This window comes from Camelus dromedarius, chromosome 3 (genome assembly GCF_036321535.1).
Source record: "Camelus dromedarius isolate mCamDro1 chromosome 3, mCamDro1.pat, whole genome shotgun sequence".
Classification (NCBI taxonomy): Eukaryota; Metazoa; Chordata; class Mammalia; order Artiodactyla; family Camelidae; genus Camelus; species Camelus dromedarius.
This window is the reverse complement of record NC_087438.1, coordinates 61,740,168-61,761,530: the sequence shown is the minus strand read 5'-3', so window position 1 is coordinate 61,761,530 and position 21,363 is coordinate 61,740,168. Positions and strand designations below refer to the sequence as shown.

The following is a 21,363-nucleotide window of genomic DNA, read 5'->3' as shown; positions in this document are numbered from 1 at the left end:
ACAGCAACCAATAAAAAGGTCCTCAGGAGATCCAGGTAGGGCACCAATGAGGCTGTGGCAGTAGCCCTTCTTCCCCAAAAACTAAAAGCTCAGTAATGGCAGAGGTGGTTAGGTGGCTTCAGTCTCGTTCAGGGGTCGAATGATATCAGCACATACTAGAGACTCAAGAAATTTTTAAATAAATGAATCAATGGAATCATCAGGCATTTGGCAAATTATGTTTCTACTTACTTTAAATTCACTATCATCTTAATGAGAGTTAGCCCTGTGTATGGATTGCATGCATTGATACTCAGATATAATATTTGAGTATACAGTAAAGCCCAGTAGATTAAGATATACATCACCTAATCCAGAATTGTTACTATGATTTTCAACTTAATCATTATTTTTCAAAATCTATTCATTCAGATTTAGGTCAATACATTACTTTTGTATGTAGTCAGGGCATGAATAATAGCTATTTATCTAGTAGGGTTTAGGTAAACAGTAAGGCAAAAAGATCTAAAATTCAAAGATTTCTATTATTTTGTTATGCTAACACATTTGCAAGCCAATGAATTCATGTTGGTTAATTTATGATTTGTGGCACATATAGTTATATGATTGTAATATTAATGTAATGCATTTTATACTGTTATTCACCTATATTATGTCATAAAAATTTTAGTTTATCTACATGCCCTTCATATTTACAGTAATGAATATACAAATACATACATACATAAACAAATATATATATGCACATTTTGTTGGATTGTATGGAATATTAGTGAAATATTTTACTACTAGATACTTTCATTTTGTTTATGACTTGCTGTCATTATTAAAGTCATAGTGAACATATCTGGGGATATTTTTATTCTGTTTATTGTTTACTTGGGATAAATTAGGAATAAAAACATAATATTCAAGCCTAAAGTAATTTAATTTCTCTGCCATATTGTTTGACAGGCTATATTAAATTATCAGGTAAGTAGTAATGAATGAATAGGGCAATTTCTTTGCAGTGTCCCCAGAAATGGATGTTCTGGATTTTGTTTGTTTGATTCTACTCTGTAAAACAATATTTTTAAATTGCTTTATTTTAATTTCTTTGATAATTAGACAAACCGACATTTACCTCTGTCTTTTTACCAACTTATTTTCCTATTTATAAACTATCACATTGGCGATTAATTTATGTGGAAACTTGAATCTTCCTTACAAATTTGAATATACATTATCATTATCATTTTGAAGAAAATATCTATAAATTATATATAACTTAAATAGTAGACAATATAAACATTTTATTTAGGTTTTATTCCTTATTTCCCAGCAGATTAATATATATTTATACTTCATCATAATCTCTCTTGAATTTTCTGTTAATTCAAAACAAGAAAAATGTTATACCACCAAAGAGTTGTTAATTATTCTATTCTATTATTTGATAATTTTTCTTTTGTTTAATTTTTATTTATTGATTTTAACATTTATTTTAAATTCACTATTTTACGCACATACCATTTATTTTAAATTAGGACAGCAAGAGATGGAAATAACATTTTCCCACAATTGTTCCAAACATACTTATATAATAATTCTGTTTTAATTTTGTTTAACTTAGAAAGTTTGTTATCACATAACAAGAGTTGGTGTATAATTAAACGATATCTCAAATCTTTACCTTATATTTCACTCAACATTCGAAATGTTGAACAAATTACGTAGTATTTTATATATTGATGCTAAAATATATGTTTTACTGTCTGATGGAGAAGGTTGCTTTTATTATTATTTCATAATCCCACATATTTTCCCTAAATGAACATCTTCAAGTTTACATTTTATGCAAAATCACATTGCCAAGTTCAAATCAAATTTTGATGTATTTAAATTGGAATGTTTTATATGTACTTGCCAGAATTGTTTTTTTTTGTTAATATAAAAGAGTCCTTTCCAGGAATATGTCTATATCTCCAATTATTCAAATTTTCATTTAAATCTTTTAGGATATTTCCATCTAAAATTTCCATCTCAAGTTTCTCCACATATTAAAATTCAATTTTACCCTTAAATATTTCATATGTTTGTTATTCTGACCAGTTTCTCCTTATTGAAAATTATATTTTATAGCTGTGAATTACTAGGATATAAAAATAGAAGAAAATTTCTACCTTTTATTAGGAGTAAATATTTATTAGTCTATGATGGATTTACATGTGTATATTAAGTATATAATTTCATATATATACACACATATATAATATATATATATATACACATTCCTAGCCAACATTTCTCATTTATTTTTTCCTTTGTTTGCATTTCAAGAAATCTAAATGCTTCACTAAAAATAAAGAAGTATTCTACTTGATTTTAAAATTAGTCCATTCCCTTTAAGACTCTGAAAACAGTTATATGACTATTTTCTTAAAAATGCACACACGTACAGTCAGACATACACATACACAGAGAGATTTGTGCATAAATGTTGCTATTGATTGTAATACTGTTTTTCTATTTAGTAAGAAAGAATTTTTTCTTTTTATATTGTATGATGCATTTATTAGAATTCGGTTTTAAATTTTAGCTAGTACTTTTTAGGCAACTATTAAATTATTACATGTTATTTTCTTATCTTACTTGTTGATGTGGTATTATGTTAAAATTTTTGATATTGATATTGATCCTTGGATTTCTAAGGAAGAAAAAACTTTTACTTGTTCACTGTGTAGTTTTCTTTAAGTATAGCAATTAAGTTTGAATCCTTAGTACTTTATATAATAGTCAATCTCTTTATCAGTGAGATGAGTGAGATGTTGGTTTTGTCATTAGAAAAGACAAAGTGCTGATATACAGTGAGAAACTAGACAATTCAAGAAGCTATTTTAAAGGAAGACAGGAAAATATCAAAATATCAATGGAAAAAATCAGGAAAATATCAAAGGCAGGAAAACAAATGATCCCAAAAGGCAAATATCACTTATAAGAACTTTTTCCTAGGGAAAGCACAGTGAAAAATAATTAAAGAATATTTTGTGTTAAATTATAATCGAGGATAAATATAACCATCAAAAATATTTTCAAGTAACTATCTCTGCAGTTGCCAACAATGAACAACAGACAGTGAGTCCTTTGAAGTCAGAGTACCCCTCCCCTTGTTGTTGCTGTAAATAAAAGAATACTTTTGGAATCTGGTATTTCATTTCTGATTTTATTTTAATTATTTTCTTAGTTATCAAATTACTGGAAGCAGCTCATTTTTTATATAGTAAAATATCTGGTTCTTATTTGTATAATAATTCAATTATGGATACATTCTCTAAATAAGAAAAATATTCTGGATAACTCTAAAATGTGAGCGCATGCTTCCGAATGCTTGCAAGTAAAGTGCTCTTCATCTTGTCAGTGTTTTAAACTCCTATTCAATCTCTGAAACATTTTTAATATAAAATCTGTCTTGATTCTACCTACAACCTTGCAGGAAGGGTTTTTTTCTCCTTCCCACTCTCAATTGTGTCTTTGTTTATGTTAAATACAGTGGAAATACATAGACTTAAGAGCTGAAAAAAAAAAAAAACCTCAGATATTCAAATACTGTATTGGCTGTTTAGTAGCAGTGTGAGACTGAATGAATTACTGAAGAATTTTGTTTTCTTTTTTGCTAACTAGAATAATTTCACTTCCCTCACAGGGTAAGTTTGAGACTTTTCTGAAAGAATGTGTGTGTTAAATCTCAACAAAAATAGCTCTTTTTCACTCTTTTCTAATATTTTTAATGTTTATATTTATATTCATCATAGAATTTTCCTCCTATTATAATGTTTTTTCAGTCCACCTGAGGTCAAGGATATTATTTATTCATCTTTGTACCTCATGTTCAACTCAGTGAGTCTGGGAAATCAATTACTGCACTCCAACCCTTGGGAATCAAAAAAGACCAGAAAGTTCTTGCCTGATTAATTCCTTAAACTCCTTTATGTATTTGCCTACAGTGCCTCCTGTGGTGCTTGTATCTACTGTGTATTACTCTGGACACATGAGCAATAGTCCCTCACTAAGTGCTTGTTGAGAATGTTTGGAAAAAAATAAACTGGAGCTCAGATCAAGATGGTGGAGTAAGAGATATGGAGCTTACATCCCTCCGTGAACGTATCAAAATATACATATATGTAGAATAATTCTCACTAAAAACTAACTGAAAACTGGCAGGACTCCTTTACAACCAAGGTTATAAGAAAGATATACATGTAAGCCAAAAGGAAGAGGAAAAAAGTGATCAGGTTGGGATTTGTGCCCAGGTAGGGGACTCAGAGAAAAAGGGGGATTACACAGGTGGGCACCCACCCTGGGGAGTGAGTGGTTCAGGCCACAGACTGGGTGCCCCAGGCCTGGGGTTCTACGCAGGGGATAAAGCCCCCTTGGCTGTTTGGAGAACCTCTAGGACTAACAAAATGGCTGTAGAAAACTGAACTTCCTCTGTGAGGAGCATGCATACACTGGCTTGCCCCCAAGGCAGGGCAAAGAGAGGTCTGCTCTAGGGGCTGTAGGGTTTCCTGCAATTGCCTCACCACACTCCCCAGCCTAAGGTGAGTGAAAGTTCAGGCCACACTCGCTCCATATCACAGCATAGCACTGGATGTGGGACAGCCACAACGAAGGGAAAGACTTAACCAGGAGATGTAGAAGTGAGCTGGTCTCAGGGCAGAGCCTGGATGCAGAAGCAGCAACCACTTTTGGAACTCACTCAAGCAGTATCTCAGAAGCAGCCCAAATCTCTGATGGCAGCTGCTCCACCACAGCACACCCCTAGATACATGTCAAGAGTCCACAGGTGCCCTTGCAGAGCAGTTCCACAACAGGGTGGGGGAGGTAGAAGCTGGGGGCAGTGATTCACTGTGAGGGACAAAAGGGACTTGCACCTGAGGCTGCATCTTAGCTGAGCCATGAGTGGCTGCACAGGCAACACACTGGATCTCTGTCTACAACTAACACAAGCCAAGAGTCCACGTAGGCCCCACTTGTTCCAGCACTGCCCCTCTCTGGGACAAGGGATCCAGTGAAGGGAAAGGGAAAGATGAACACTTAAGGGGAACAGAGCCAACTTGGACCAGATCCTCAGTGCTTCTGCTCCAGTAACTTGGGATCATATCCCACCTCCAACAGGGCAGTGAAAGCCACTGAATAAAATGGAAGTCCCCCTTCACTCCTGGTGTCAGCTCTAGCCCCTCCATCACCAGCCCCACCCCATACCAAGATGATAGTTGCTAGCACAGCCTGAAGAAAGATGTGACTTATATCTAAGTCAAATCCAGCACCACCACCAAAGGCATTCAGCACACACAGTCTGTATAGGGATGCTCCCACATAAGAACACGCTTTCAAGACTGCAACAGCTAACAGTTTCACCTAAATTTCTAGAAGCAGAGAAAGTTAAGGAAAACAGAAAAATAGAGGAACCATTCTCCATTGAAAGAAAAAGAGAAGAAGACTGAAAAAAAAAAATACTGAAACAGAAATTATCAATTTACCAGATAAAGAATCCAAAGCATTGGTAATAAAACTGTTTTCTGAATTAAGGAAAAGAATTGATGTACACAGTGGAAATTTTAACAAAATAGAAATCATAAAATGACCAAATCAGAAATGAAAATTTTAACATCTGAAATAAAAAACACACTAGAAGGAATGAATAGCAGACTAAATGATACCAAAATACACAAGTGATCCGGAAGATAGAATAATGAAAATCACCCTATCAGAAAAATAAGAAGAAAAACAAATTTAAAAAAATGAAAGCAGCCTATGAGATCTCTGAAATAACATTAAGCATACCAACATTCACATTACAGGAGTCCCAGAAGGAGAGGCAAAGAGAAGAGGATTGAAAAAGTATCTGAATAAATTATGGCTGTAAGCTTTCCAAACATAAAGAAGGAAACAGATATCCAGTTACAAGAAGCAAGAAAGTCTCAAACAAGATGAACCCAAACAGACCCACACCAAAACATATCATAATTTAAATGGCAAAAGTTAAAGAGAAATTTTAAAGGCAGCAAGAGAAAACAAAAAGTGTCATATACAAAGGAATCTCCATTGTGAAATCAGTTGATATCTCAGCAGAAACTTTGCATGTCAGAAGGAGTGGCATGATATATTTAGTGCTGTAAAGGAAAAACCTGCAACCTAGGATACTCTATTCAGAAAGATTATCATTCAGAATCAAAGAAGAGATAAAGAACTCAGAGAAGCAAAAAATAAAAGAGTTCATCAGTACTAAACCAACCTTAGAAGAAATGTGAAATGATCTTCTCAAAGTGGAAAAGTAGAATCAACAGGAAAGGGAAAATCCCACTAGGAAAGCAAGTATGTAGTAAGGACTAAGGATCAACCACTTAAATAAGTTAGTACAAAGACAAAAAAATTGTAAAAGCAACTATAACTACAATAACAGTTGTGGGATAAACTTGAATATATAAAATATGATATCAAAAACAACAAATTTGGGGGAGGGATGTAAAAAATGTACATCTTTTAGAATGTATTTGAACTTAAATGACTATCAGTTTAAAACAAGAAGACATAAGTCAACATATAGAAACGCTATGGTAACCACAAATCAATAATCTACAATAGATACACAAAAACTAAAAGGAAGGGAAACAAGCACACTACTATAAAAAATCATCAAACCTCAAGGGAAGACAAAAAAGAACAGAATAGATAATAACTACAAAAACAACCAGAAAGCATGTAATAAAATGACAATAAGTAAATAAAATGACAATAAGTACACATCCATTAATAATTACATGTCAGTGAATTAAATGCTCCAATCAAAAGACACAGAGTGGCTAACTGGATTTAAAAACAAGACCCTTCTATATGCTGCCTGTAAGAGTCTCACTTCAGGGCAAAAGATGCATATAAACTAAAAGTGAGGGAATGAAAAAAGGTATTTCATGCAAACAGAAATGACAAGAAAGGGGGTAAAGCAACATTTGCATCAGACAAGACAGAATTTAAAACAAAGGCTATAACAAAGACAAAGAAGTGGATTAAACAATGACAAAGGAATCAGTACAAAAAGAGGATATTACTCTTATTAACATATATACACCCAATACAGAAGCACCTAAATATATAAGGCAAATATAGATAGAAAAGGGGAGACTGACAATAATACAATAATAGTAGGAGACTTTAACACCCCACTGACACCAATGGACAGATCATCCAGACAGAAAATCAATAAGAAACATTGGTTTTTAAATGACACAAGAGACCATTTGGATTTAACAGATATCTATAAAACATTCCATCTCAAAACAGCAGAATGCACATTTTCTTCAAGTGCATATGGAACATTCTCCAAGATAGACCAATGCTAGGACACAAAACAAGTCTCAACAAATTTAAGAGGACAGAACTTACATTAAATATTTTTTCTCACTACAGTATGAAACTAGAAGTCAATTAAAGGAGAAAAAATGGGATAAGAACAAACATGTGGAGATTAATGAAAATGCTACTGAAAAACTGTTGAGTCAGTGAAGAATTCAAAAGGGAAATCAGAAAATACCTGTAGACAAATGGAAATGAAAACACAATACACTAAAATCTATAGGATGAGCAAAAGCAGTCCTAAGAGGGAAGCTTATCATGATATAGGTTTTCCTCAAGAAACAAGAAAAATCTGAAATAAATAACCTAATCTATCATATAAAGGAATTAGAAAAAACAAACAAACAAACAAACAAAGCCCCAAATCAGCAGATGGGAAAAATAGTAAAGATCAGAAAGGAAATAAGTAAAATAAAGATCAAAAACAATAGAAAAGATCAATGAAAACAAGAACTGTTTTTTTTTTAATGATAAACAAAATTGATAAATATTTAGACAGGATCAACAAAAAGAAAAGAGAGCATACCCAAATGAACAAATAAGAAATGAAAGATGAGAAATAGGCAATACCACAGAGATATAAGAAAATCATAAAAGAATACCATAAACAGTTATATGCCAACAAACTGAACAACTTAGAAGAAACAGACATGTTTCTAGAAACTTGAAACTTGCAAAGAATAAATCCAGAAGAAACATAATTTAAACAGATTGATCACTAGTATTGAAATTGAATTGTAATTAAAAAAACATCCAGCAAACAAAAGTCCATGACCAAAGGGCTTCACAGGAGATTTTTATCAAACATATGTAGAACTAATACTTCAAACTATTCTAAGAATTGAAGAGAATGGACCCCTCCCAAATTCGTTCTAAAGGCCACCATTACCCTTCACCAAAACCAGACAAAGATAGTTACAAAAAGAGAAAATTGCAGGCCAATATCTTTGAGGAATATAGATGCAATAATTTACAACAAACTATCAGCAAACCAATCCAACAATGTAAAAAAAGAATCATATACCACAATGAAGTTGGGTTTATTTCAAGGACTCAAGGACAGTTCAATATTTGCAATCAATGTGATACAGCACATTAACAAAATGAGGGATAAAAATCACATAATTAACACAGAAAAAAACATTTGACAAAATTCAACATCTATTCATGATAAAAATTCTCATCAAAGTGTATATAAAGGGAATATATCTCAACATAATAAAGACCATTTATGACAAACCCACAGCTAACATCATACTCAGTGGTGAAAAGCAAAAAGTCTTTCTTCTAAATTCAGGAACAAGACAAGGATGCCCACTCTCACCACTTCTATTTAAGACAGTATTGGAAGTCCTAGCCACAGCAGTCAGACAAGAAAAAGAAATAAAAAGCATCCAAATTAGCAGGGAAGAAGTAAAACTGTCACTATTTACAGGTTACCCATATATAGAAAACCTTAAACTCTCCACCACAAAACTATTGGAACTAATAAATGAATTCAGTAAAGCTGCAGGATACAAGATTAATATACAGAAATCTGTTGCTTCTCTATACACCAATAATAAACTATCAGAAAGAGAAAAATTTTTTAAACCATTTGAAACATATCAAAAAGAATAAAATACCTAGGAATAAACTTTACCAAGAAAGTGAAACACCTTTACTCTGAAAAATTATAACACACCAATGAAGTAAACTGAAGATGATACAAAGAAATGGAAAGATATCTCTTATTCTTGTATTAGAAGAATTAATATTGCTAAAATGATCATACTATCCAAAGCAATTTACAGATTATATGTAATCCCTATCAAAATACCCATGAAATTTATCACAGAACTAGAATAATCCTAAAATTGATACTAGACCACAAAGACTCCAAATAGCCAAAGCTATCTTGAGAACAAAGAACAAAGCTGGAGGTATCATGCCCCCTGACTTCAGACTACCCTACAAAGCTACAGTAATCAAAACTGCACAGTACTGGCACCAAAAAAAAAAAAAAAAAAAAAAGACACAAGACACATAGGTCAACAAAACAGAATAGACAGCCCAGAAATAAACCCACATACTTATGGTCAATTTATCTATGATAAAAGAGGCAAGAATAAACAATGGAGAAAGGACAGTCTCTCCATAATCAGGGCTGGGAAAACTGGAGAGTTATATTTAAAACAATGAAATTAGAACATTTCCTCACACCATGTAGAAAAATAAACTCAAAGTGGATTAAAGACCTAAACCTAAGACCTGAAACGACAAAGCTCCTGGAAGAGAGTATGGTAGAACACTCTTTGACATAAATCATAGCACTATTTTTAATCTGTCTCCTAAGACAAAAGAAATAAAAGCAAAACTAAACAATGAGACCTCATTATGCTTAAAAGCTTATGCACAGAAAAAAGCCATTAACAAAACAGAAAGACAATCTACAGAATAGGAGAAAAAATTTGCAAATGATATGATCAAGGGGTTAATATCCAAAACATGTAAATAATTCATACAACTCAATATCAAAAACAAACAAACAAACAAAAAAACTCAATCAAAAAAAAAAAAGAAACAGAAGATGTGATATTTTTCCAAAAAGACATCTGGGTGACAGGCACATGAAAAGACACAACATTGCTAACTATTAGAGAAATGTACATCAGAACTACAAGATATCACCTCAAACCTGTAAGAATGGCTATTATCACAAAGTCTACAAAAACAAATGTTGGCAAGGATATGGAATAAGGGAAGCCTTGCACACTGGCTGGTGGGAATGTAAGCTGGTATAGCCACCCACCTGAATACTTACTTACCTGGCAGGGGAGATACCATAATCACCAAGGTAATTTTCCCAGGGCAAGGCTCGACCATTACACCCCAGATGTGATCCCCCAGATGTGGGGAACCCGACTGCATCATTTGTCACAGTGGAGAGGTGTGTTCACACTTTCCCCTGAATGGGGAGGGGAGCATTTCCTTAAGGCAAGTACAGACAAACATTACGTGGGATTTATTTCAAAGTTTGAAAGATTGAATTTTAAAAAAACAATAAATCAGTATTGTAGGTTTATATTTGTAGAAATCATCTGGAGAAATAAACAATTTCCACACAGCAAACAATCCCTCTCTGGATCAAGATGATAATACTAGGGAGGAAAGGAAGGGTAAAAAGTGACTCAGGTAATACTGATAGTATTTTGACTTATTACAGTTGTTACTACGATTGCTTCTAATGGATAATCAAAGTATCAAGATATTAAAACACATAACTTTATAGAAAAATGGAGCCTCTATCCCTTTAATTTTCTGCCTGCATTAGGCCTAATCTGTTGTTACTAATAGCATCAATTAAATTATTTCTGTTTGTTTTGTCCATAACTTCTAACAACCATATCATGTTCTTCTCCCACAAATAACAATCCTTCTAAATGTCCAAAAAATATATCGCAGGTAGGCCACACAAGTCCACTATAAAACAGGTCAATATATTTTCACACACACACACACACACACACACACACACACACACACACACTTTCTCTCACACATATCCATTAATGTTTTTCTTTTTTCCTTCTTGGAAAAATGATAGCTATTAAACAAAGATTAAGTTATATTTTTAAACAGGACATTGGAAATCTATTTGCAAGTCTAAAATGCATTTTGATTACACCTAGATTGTTTGCAGTATTCCCAGGAAGATACTGTCCCAAGAGCACATAGACACTTTATTATTCTTTTTAAAATAGTATATCAAATAATTTTCTATCAATTATATGTTTTATTTATAAATATTACTTTTAACATAATTTTTAGTATGTACATCATTTAGTATTGCACTTATCAAGTAAAGGAAATCATGATTTAATTAATTAATGCTAACCAAATTAATTATGTAGTCTTTAATTATCCTTTAAAAATATTAGAATCAATCCCTGGTAGAAAGCACAAAGACATTTTATGCTTTTGATAAATTGATCAAATAACATTATATAATTATCAGTAATACATTTCTTTCGATCTCAAATAAGCATCCACCTACTCAGTGTGTTAACTGGGGGAAAATCAGTTAAAAGATAACCCTATGAGGTACAGCATAAAATTGTACAAATCAATTTATACCATCTTAAAATGGAAAATGTGAATTATCTGTTACAAAGCCGGAGCTCACAAATTGGCAAGAATGTCTATTATAGGAAGTAATCTATTAGAATGTAATCTGGACCAACCAGAGCTATCTCTAATAGAACTGAATAATCAGAAGAATTTAATCATTTTCTAATGAACAATTATACAATTAATTGACCTTACGGTTAAGTTTAGAATTTCACTGATGAAATCTTCATAAAGCAACGCCAATAAGAACCATATTTACACAGGATCTCTGGAAGAACTCCCAATAGCAAAAGCCAAAATCATTTGATCAATAGTAAATAAATTACCACAGTATTGAGTTTTAACAATGAATAAAATAATTATCCTTGAGTCTGTATTGATTTTATTTTTTATTTTTCATATTTAGAATTTTCACGCAGCAATACTGACTTTTTTCTTTGGAAGTGCATTTCAATAAATTTTAACATCTGTATGGACTTGTGTAACTACCACTACAATCAAGATACAGAACAGTTCCACCACAACACAGAACTCATTATGTTGTCTTTTTATAGTTACCTCCTCACCCAGCACTACATCTGGCAATGACTGATCTGTTCTCTAAAACTGTAGTTTTTCTTTTTTAGGAACGTCATACAAATTGAATCATACAGTATGTAACCTTATGAAACTGGCTTTTTTCACTCAGCCTAATACCTTTGAGATTCACCCAAGTTGTTGGCTATAACTGCAGTTTGTTCTCTTTTGTTGCTGAGTAGCATCCCATTGTGTGCATAAATACAGTTTATCCATTCACGCACTGAAGGACATTTGGGTTCTTTCCAAGTTACGTTTGGTTTGGTTTTAGCAAATATGAATTGAGCTGCTATAAACACTTTAATACAGATATTTGTGTAAATACTGGCTTTCAATTCTCTAGGCTAAAAACCCAGGAGCGGGATGGCTGGGTCTTATGGTAAGTGTATGTTTAAATTTATAAGAAACTGCCAGAATGTTTCCAGAGTGTCTATTACCATTTTGCCACCAGTAATGTATGATCTCCACTTCATCTGCGTGCTTGCTAGTGGTTTTTCCCCTTAGCCATTCTAATAGATGTGCAGTGGTATCTCACCATGACTTTAATTTGCATTTCCCTAAAGAAATTAGGTGAATGCATTTGCACATGCCCTTTTTTGCCATCGTTGTATCTCTTTTGGCAAATGTTTATTCAAGTCCTATGACCTGTTTTTAAATGTACTGTTTGTTTTCTGATGGTTGAATCTGAAAAGTTTTTAAAATATCCTGAATACATATTATTTGTTGGATATGTAACTTACAAATAGTTTTACCTAGTCTGTAGCTGTTTACATTTTCTTAAACTGTCTTTCACAGAGCAAAAGTTTCTTTTTTAATTTTGATAAAGTCTAATTTATCTTTTTCTTGTATGAATCATGCTTTCAGTGTCACATTTAAGACTTCTTCATCTACCAGCAGATCACATAGACATTCTTTCTATCTTCTAAAAGTTTTACAGTTTTACATTTTGCATTTAGATCTATGATTCATTTTGAGTGAATTTTTGTTTAAGGGATAAGGTTTAGGTTGAGGTTCATTTTTTTCTCTCTTTCATCTTGGTGTATGTCCCTTTAGCAGTGTCACACTCTCTTGATTACAGGAGCTTTGTAGTAAGTCTTAAAATCAATGAATGTGATTTCTCAAAATCTATATATTATTTATCAAATATTTTCATTGTCATATAAATAAATGTCTGAATAAATCAATAAATACATGGAGAAGAAGGAGTAGAACTTTCTTACCAAAGAACTGAAAATAATCTGGAAGGAATGAGGGAAATATAAAATTACCATTAGGCCATCACATTAATAATTGCTCCAGGCAATATACACTAATGAATGCTAAAATTTTTAGTGGCCAAAACATTAAGGAGAAACAGGATAGTTGCATGGCCTCTAGGTAGCTCCCAAAAATATTTTTAAGTTACTATGGGGGTTTTAATGTATATTTTCAAATTATTTGATACTCCTCCCTGAAGGAGGTGGAGCTTAATTCTCCTCCCCTCAAGGGTAAGCTGGACTTAGTGATTCACCTCTAATAAATAGAATATGGAAAATGAAGAATCATAATTTTACAGTGGGAGAACCTGGCAGACAGCACTTTAACCAAATGATTATGGTTAGAATCACCAGTAATAAATCATGTTGATACTAGGTTCTCAGACATAATGCAGTGAAAAGGGCACATCACCTCTGTGGAATCCTTTCCAGTGGTGCATAACCTCAATCTAATCAGGAACGATACAGAAGACAAACCCAAATGGCTATAAAATACTGACCAGTACTCTTTAAAAATGTCAAGGTCATGAAAGATGAGGGAAAACTGAGGGACTAATTGCAGATTAAACAGGACTATAGAGACATGATGACTAAATGCACAGGGTATCCTGCATTAAAAACATGGAACAACAACAAACCAGTGAAAAACTGGTAAAAATCTGATAAAGTCTAGGGTTAATATCATTGTACCATGTTAATTTCTTAGTTTTGATAAATAAACCACGGCTATGTGAGTTAACATATGAGGAAGATTTGTGAAGTATATGGTGAACTCTCCATAATGTCTTTGCAACTCTTCTGTAAGTCTAAATAAAAAGTCTAAAGAAACATGTTTCCCTTTGTTCAGTGATAAATACCCAAGCATTAACAGTGAAAAAAGCAACATTCTTTGTTTACATCCTCTTTTAAAGGAATTAATCATAGTCATAAAACAATCCTTTCACTTACAAAAAACTTAAATTTTCTCATTTTTTATCAAGTAACATCTAGCAGTGAATAAGACCACACTGAATATTTATTCTGCTGTTAGAAACTGTAGTGTAGACTTTTGGAATGTATATCTATTGATTTTGCCAGTGTTTTCTCAACTTTCCTTTTATTTGATAAAATCACCATAATTTTCCCTGATGAACCCCTCTCCTGCACTCTCACTTCATTTGGTTTTGGACGGGGCTGTTTTAGGGGAGGCATAAAGTTCAAGACCTGGCCTTCAAAGTGTTCCAGATGCCCGGTACTATCAATGAATTTTAGAATGAGTGCAATTCTTTTGGTGATGCAATCAAGACCAATCCTGGAACAATTTTTTAAGTGCCTGGAAAACAACTTTCTCACATTGCAATGAACTGTTAGGACTGGTGTAATCTTAATCATGAAGCTATAGGGACCCACGAGGTGGAGCCTGGAGATAAGATCAACACAATAGAAAGCAGACCCAAGAGATGAGGAAACTGAGAAAGAGAAATATCTGATCTCGATGACATTGTTTAATCCACTTTGTTTAGCTATGTCTGAAGATTATTCTGGAAAACTGACCCCAGAAAGTTCTGGGTCAATAAATTCCTTAACTTCTGTTTTGTAATTTAGGGGGTATTGGAATTAGGGCATGTGCAATTTGCCTCAGGAAAAAGTCCTTCAAAATTACCAATGTACATGTTGGATAAAATAAACCTGAGGTACTTATTTGTGCCATTTTTAGACAAGAAATGAAACAATAGTGATTTATTTTGAATCCTACTGATTTATTCCATATCCATTCTATTTAAAGCTGAAGAATGACAACCCATCTTTCCTTTCGGTTGCATACAACACAGAAGATATTACAAGAGAGTTCATGACACATATCCTGGTAATGTAAATGCAATCAATCAACACTATAAAATTAATAGATAACTACATGTGCATTATTTTAAAACTTGAGAGAATATATTGGAGAGCATCTAGAATAGACCCCTAAAAGAGTTGGAGAGTTCAAAGTCAAGAATCTTTATATTCTCACATAGGATATATATAAACTTTACTTATATTTCTGGAACCAAATTAAAGAAACCATATAAATAGAGGGTTTCACAAAAGCAAGACTTCAAGCAAGTTAAACTCTGCCATGGCACTTGTACTTCTACTCATCTCCTCAGCAGAAACTTCAAGGATTAAGTAGAGTGTGTATATGCCATCTGTGTTCTTGCACAATCCATGTCTTCAGTTCCATACAATTTCCTCAATTAAAATAACACACTGAGTATATAATTCCTAATTTAAAGCATAAAAAGATAAGTGTTGAGTTATTTCACTACATACTCAAAAGGAAAGCCACCCTTTTGGAAGAAGATCTCCAAATGGAGGCTGGAGTAGTAGCAGAATGCTTCCTTTGAAAATCGTATCAGGTGTTATAAGATTCCATCCCTAGCACGCAAATGACAAGATTTTAAAATTAAGAGCCATTGGATTCTCTTTGAAACAGCCCATTTTAGCATTCTTTAAACTTCCTACTCTTGACAAGCCCCTTACACCCTCCCACCCTTATCCACCCAAAAGGTTCCCAAACTAAGTTGTATAAAACTCTACATGGAAGATTTACAAGCGTACAATGTGAGGACAGGCAGATGTTCTTTGATTTGCTCTTTGAGCGGGAAGGGCATGTAGAGAATGGCACTAGTTTGAATGACATTTGGAGTAATGGCCTGCCATTCTGCTGGCACTTCTAGTGTTAAGCAAGTGATCTGCAAAGTAAAGTGGATTCACAGTGAGAGTCAGCACCAGTGCACAGGTCGCCCGTAAAAATAGAAGATTCCATTATTCTTCGGGCTCCCTAGAGGGAGCAAGGTCTCTAGCATCATTACCAGGACTAAATCTGACTTTTCTACCTCCCCTAATTTCCTGCTAGTAATTATAGGTCAAGCACTCTTTTGTAAATTATAAAACCTTTGTTCTTATCAAAAATGAATAGCTGAGGAAAAAATTATAGACAGAGTCCAAGGAAAAAAATTTCAATTAGAAAACCAAGCTAATTTGGTATGACCAAAGACTGTCAGGCATACTGACAGTGCTCTATTATGCAGTCATTTGGGCTCTTTCAAATTAGTTATGTTAATGTCCTGTGAGTGAATGTAACACTTGGATGGGACAAGATTTCTGCAATTAATTTCTGCAGTCAGTGGAGAGACAAGCAAATTTATTTTCCCCCCTCTCTGGGAATTGGTAGTGGAGGGTGTGAGGTAGCGAAAGTGCATTTAGGAACAGAGTACAAGCTAAACACAAGCCCTAAATAAAGCAGAAACAATGGGAGCCAATGCCTCCTCATTCATTCAATTGACAATGTTTTGCAGCTTAAACCTGTTTTATTAATTATGTTTGACATTTCCTTAATTAGTTTCATTTACACCAAATCAATCCCTACTGCTGTATGGCATCATTTATCATTTTGAAAAATTTGCATACTGAGTGCTGACTTTTCCTACTTAATTATACATTAAAAGTGTCAAGAGCGCTTGCTGCCTGGCATTATCTGCGGCAGAAAGGTTTGTGGCTGGACGGTGATGGTATTAATCATTAAGAGCCCCCAAGTGCTGCTGGGTAATATCTGGGGAGTAGAGTGGCTCTCATTTTAACACTAGAGAGCAGAAGTGCTTTTGTAAAATGACCCAGAGCAAAAACAAAATAAATGACCTAAAACATTCCGGTGTATTGTAATGCTTTGCTCTTTCAGTAAAAATATGCTTTGGCGGATAGGTTTACTATTAACTATTCATTTTCTGTAAATTAAAACACTATGAATCCACTAGTAGCAAATTGGTGGTCTCTGCCTAGACTCGAAAACAACATATTGTGGTTGAATACATAATGGTGACTCGGTAGCAGACATTCCAATATACGCCAACTCAAATGTGTTACTTTACAAGTGAAAGCTAGGAAATTTAGTATACCATTAATACCGTGATTGATGTTGCTCATTGCTTTTCTACTTAAATCTTTCATGAATAAGCATCTATGTTTCACTGAACAACATGGAGTGCAACTAAACACAGAATACGGTTAAAAATAATGGAACTTCATTGGTACACTCTAATGGTTAGATTTCAATATTATGGAATTTTCAGTGATGAAAAAATTATGATGGTAAAATTTTTAAGGACAAAGCATGATTGGGAGTCACAGCAATGAAAGAGTTAACAAGAACCTGTTTGTAAATTGTGTATCAACTATGCCTTCTTTCATGTCAGAACCCAAACTTAGTGCATTTAATATTCAAATTCATTTTCAAATGCTTGTCCATTAACATAATATATGCCACTTTGCAAGCCTGGTCAGAGAAATCTGTAACTAAATAATTTTCAAGTTTCCTTCATATCAGATGCATTATATGCAGTGTGAAATTATTTCCCCATTCAATTCCTTTGCTGAACAGCAGAAAAGCAACACACAATATTGTAGATATCACTGCAAGTGCATACATTCTTTAGGAGCTACTATATATGCAGGAAAATTTATAATTGCTAATTTTTAAGTGAGCATTTAATTGTATAGCTTGTGTATAATTATAAGGTTAATATGCAATTGCAATACAGTATTACTTTAAACTTAAAAAAGAGGAATGTATATAAATATGTATATACATGTATATATAAATATATATGCCATATACATGGCATAATATATTTATGTAAATGTTATAAATAACTCATTTATGTTTTCAGTTAAATATGCTGTGCTTTTAATGATGCCATCATTAAATGGACTTGTTTGTTGTCACATGAAAATAACTTAATAGTGGAAAACAAGTATCTAATTTAAATACTTAATGTTGGAAAACACCAAAATAATCCACATATTTGGTGACAATTGAGTTAAAATTTTTAAATGTTGAAACCAATATTATACGTTTATATATCTTGTGTTTCTCAAATATTATATCTTTAAATCTACATTTACATTCTCTCTGGCCCTTTATAGCCATGGTCCTTCATTCTAGTTACAAATTTTAAATGGGCAAATAGCTTTTCTCACCAGGAAAGAATAAAAAAATGTTGTAAATAATGATGATCATGATACAAAGACACAGCCTATTTTAACACTATGTCCTAGTCACTATGCTAAATGGTTTATATGTATTGATTTTATCCTTACAGTAATCTGATGAGACAAATATATGATGACTTCACTAAAGCTAACAATTTTAAGTAACCAATCTAAGGTCACAGATCTAAGGGCAGAGTTCAGCATCACAAAAAGATCTCCCCTCTGAAGTGATGTTCCCAGTGATTTCGCTGAATTACATAAGTTTATAATATTCCACAGACTTCTAGAGGTACATATGCTGTGGTGAAAGGAAACAGCATTTTGAATCTGACTGATAAGGTGAAATCCGAGTCTATCACCTACTGATTCTGTGACTTTGGGCAATTTACTTAAATTGGGCTCTTTTCTCATTTGTTTCATGTGGTTTCTGGAAGAAGTAAGAACTGGTCACATCACACTATCTAAGTAATAAACATGACTTGTCCTGTCCCTATTAGATATAAAACACTTGTTAACATGTGACCCTTCAATGAGGATTAAGCCCTCCTTCATCAGCTTTGTTCACTATGGTTCACCAAACACCGACAACAAAACTGGGCAATTTGTAGGAACTCACAATTACCCATGAGTCTGTGTGAAAGTAATGTCTTATAATGTTGAGTCCTGCAACTTCCTCTCCCTAGTATTCACAGTCCAACTAGAATCTGTGCTTCTTTTAGAAAAACATTACCTGTCTTTTCTCCTCTACTGCTCCTCCAATGCATTCCTACTCTATGTCCAGGATCGGGGCACTTCTGATGCCCCTTTCTCAACCTGATTAGTGGAAACTGAAGTAACAGCCAAGGCGAATATATGTTCATAATCTAATCAAAGCTAACAGAGTTAAACCCAGAGAGAAAACCCGGACTTGACTATGATTTTTCACTAACAGTACATTCTCTAATATGTAGGTATATAACAGTTTTAACGTAACAGTTGATAACCTTATCCAAAGACAAAAACCAAAATTTCCCCAGAGTACTTAATATTTGCTTGCAACATTTTGGATGGTATTTGATATTGCAAACTTTAGGACTGTAGTAGATTTTTCCTGGCACTGGATTTCATTACATATTTTTAAAAGAAAAAAATCTTCAATGTGTGAATCGAAATTCAAATAATCACACATTGAAATAAACATATGCATGTATGAGTCATATAAACATAAAGTTCATTTATATACATACTCCACACAGCTTTACTTGCTTCATTATATGGAGTAGCTCCAAATGCATGTGGCCTTTCAAGGATACACACATTCCAATATATATATAAAATCTACAGTTCAGAAGCTCTCTACTTGTTAAAAAATTAGAAAAACTCATTTACTTGGCTCTAACAGGATTCATTAACCTTTGTCTTCTTTTAAGAAACCAGGAACTGTTCTAAAACTGACATTGTCATTAAAAACCAATAGGAAGCCACCATTTTTAAATTAAAGTCATTAGATAAGTTTTTCAAGAGTTAAAAAAAGATTAGAAAAAAAATTCAAATGAGAAAAATAATTTTGCTTTGGGTGTAAAAAGGCCCCAAGAGGAATTCTTCAAGTTTTGTTGGAAAGTACTCTTTTACTATCAGAATATCTGTGAAATTTCAACCTCGAGTGTTTTGAAAGGATTTAACTGTTTCATGCTTCAAAATGAAACAATTCTTCAGTAACAATTATACGATTATCACGTATAAGAAAAATATCACACGATAGGCTAACAAATATTTTCCAGTGACAAAGTTCTAAGAACCACAGTAATATTTCATGGTTTGTTAATACTTAATTAATTTATAATTATACATCAGTATAATTGTACTTCCACTATCATCAAGGAAACAGAAGAATCCTCTTACCTTGATTTTTGAGAATATAATTCTTTAGGTAATAAAATAAACCAAGTATATAATTCTTTATAAGTGCACTGACATCTTTTCCTATTGTCCAAATGGTGTCATATTTATTCTCACCCTTTTGCCTAGACATGTCCACACCACAGCTTTCCATTGAGAGAAATGACATATGTAGATAAAGAAGAGTTAAGAATAGGATTGGTAGTTGTGATGTGTTAAGAACATGAAGTTAACTCTCACCATAGTCTCACGACTACCATTCTTTAATGCACTAAACTTAGTAATACTGGACATGACTTTGCAATGTAATTTCTACTATTTCTCTTTCATACTTAGCCAGAAAAACACATCAGCTCTAGAATTGTAATAATGATCCCACCATTAACTCCCTGTATTCACATTATGCTGTCCTACAGCCTTCAAAGAAAACATTCTCTCTCTAGGCAGCTCCTCTTTATTTCTGTTTATATACCCACCACCAGATTTTTTTTAATACCACTTCCATCCCCCAACTTCTCATCTCAGAAGCACTCCAGCTTTACACCTTGGTTGCCAATTGTTTTTATGTTCCAGTCAAGAACTACTCTCCCTTACATATGTCTTCTGGCCTTCTCCCATCTCTGAGGGTTTTTAGTATAACTTTGCTCTAAATTGGAGAACTCTCCCACTTGCTACCTGCATATCCAAATTTTACTAACTATGTTCTCAATTGAAAGTGCTATCTCCTTCTCTGGTTTCCTACAGCACTGCCAACACCGTAGCATTATATTTATAATTTACCCCATGGCAGTGTTTTTAGTGTTCACTGTTTGTATGTGTTCTTTCCCAGACTACATTTTAAGTTTCCTAGAAGATGATACTATAATTTATTTTTCTTCATCCACACAGAAACGCCATGGAAAATGACAGTTATATTAACTTCTCTATATCCTTGTCTACACTGAGTAACTTAAGAGATAGTACAATGCTTAGAAAAATTCCTGCTTCACAATCAACATTCAAGAAATTCTGTTTGACTATTAAATAAAAGGAAACTTTCTTTTGATCTATTATTTCTACAACATATAAACTTATTATGCAAATGTACAGAAAATAAATAAAGCAGAGTATCATTTTAAAATATTTAATCCTTCTAAGA

General features: G+C 33.2%; 1 pseudogene; it reads left to right on the top strand.

Moving 5' to 3' along the window:
• The first annotated feature begins 10,191 nt into the window (after nucleotides 1–10,191).
• On the top strand, nucleotides 10,192–10,342 carry LOC116152399 (U1 spliceosomal RNA; annotated as a pseudogene).
• Nucleotides 10,343–21,363: the final 11,021 nt, after the last annotated feature.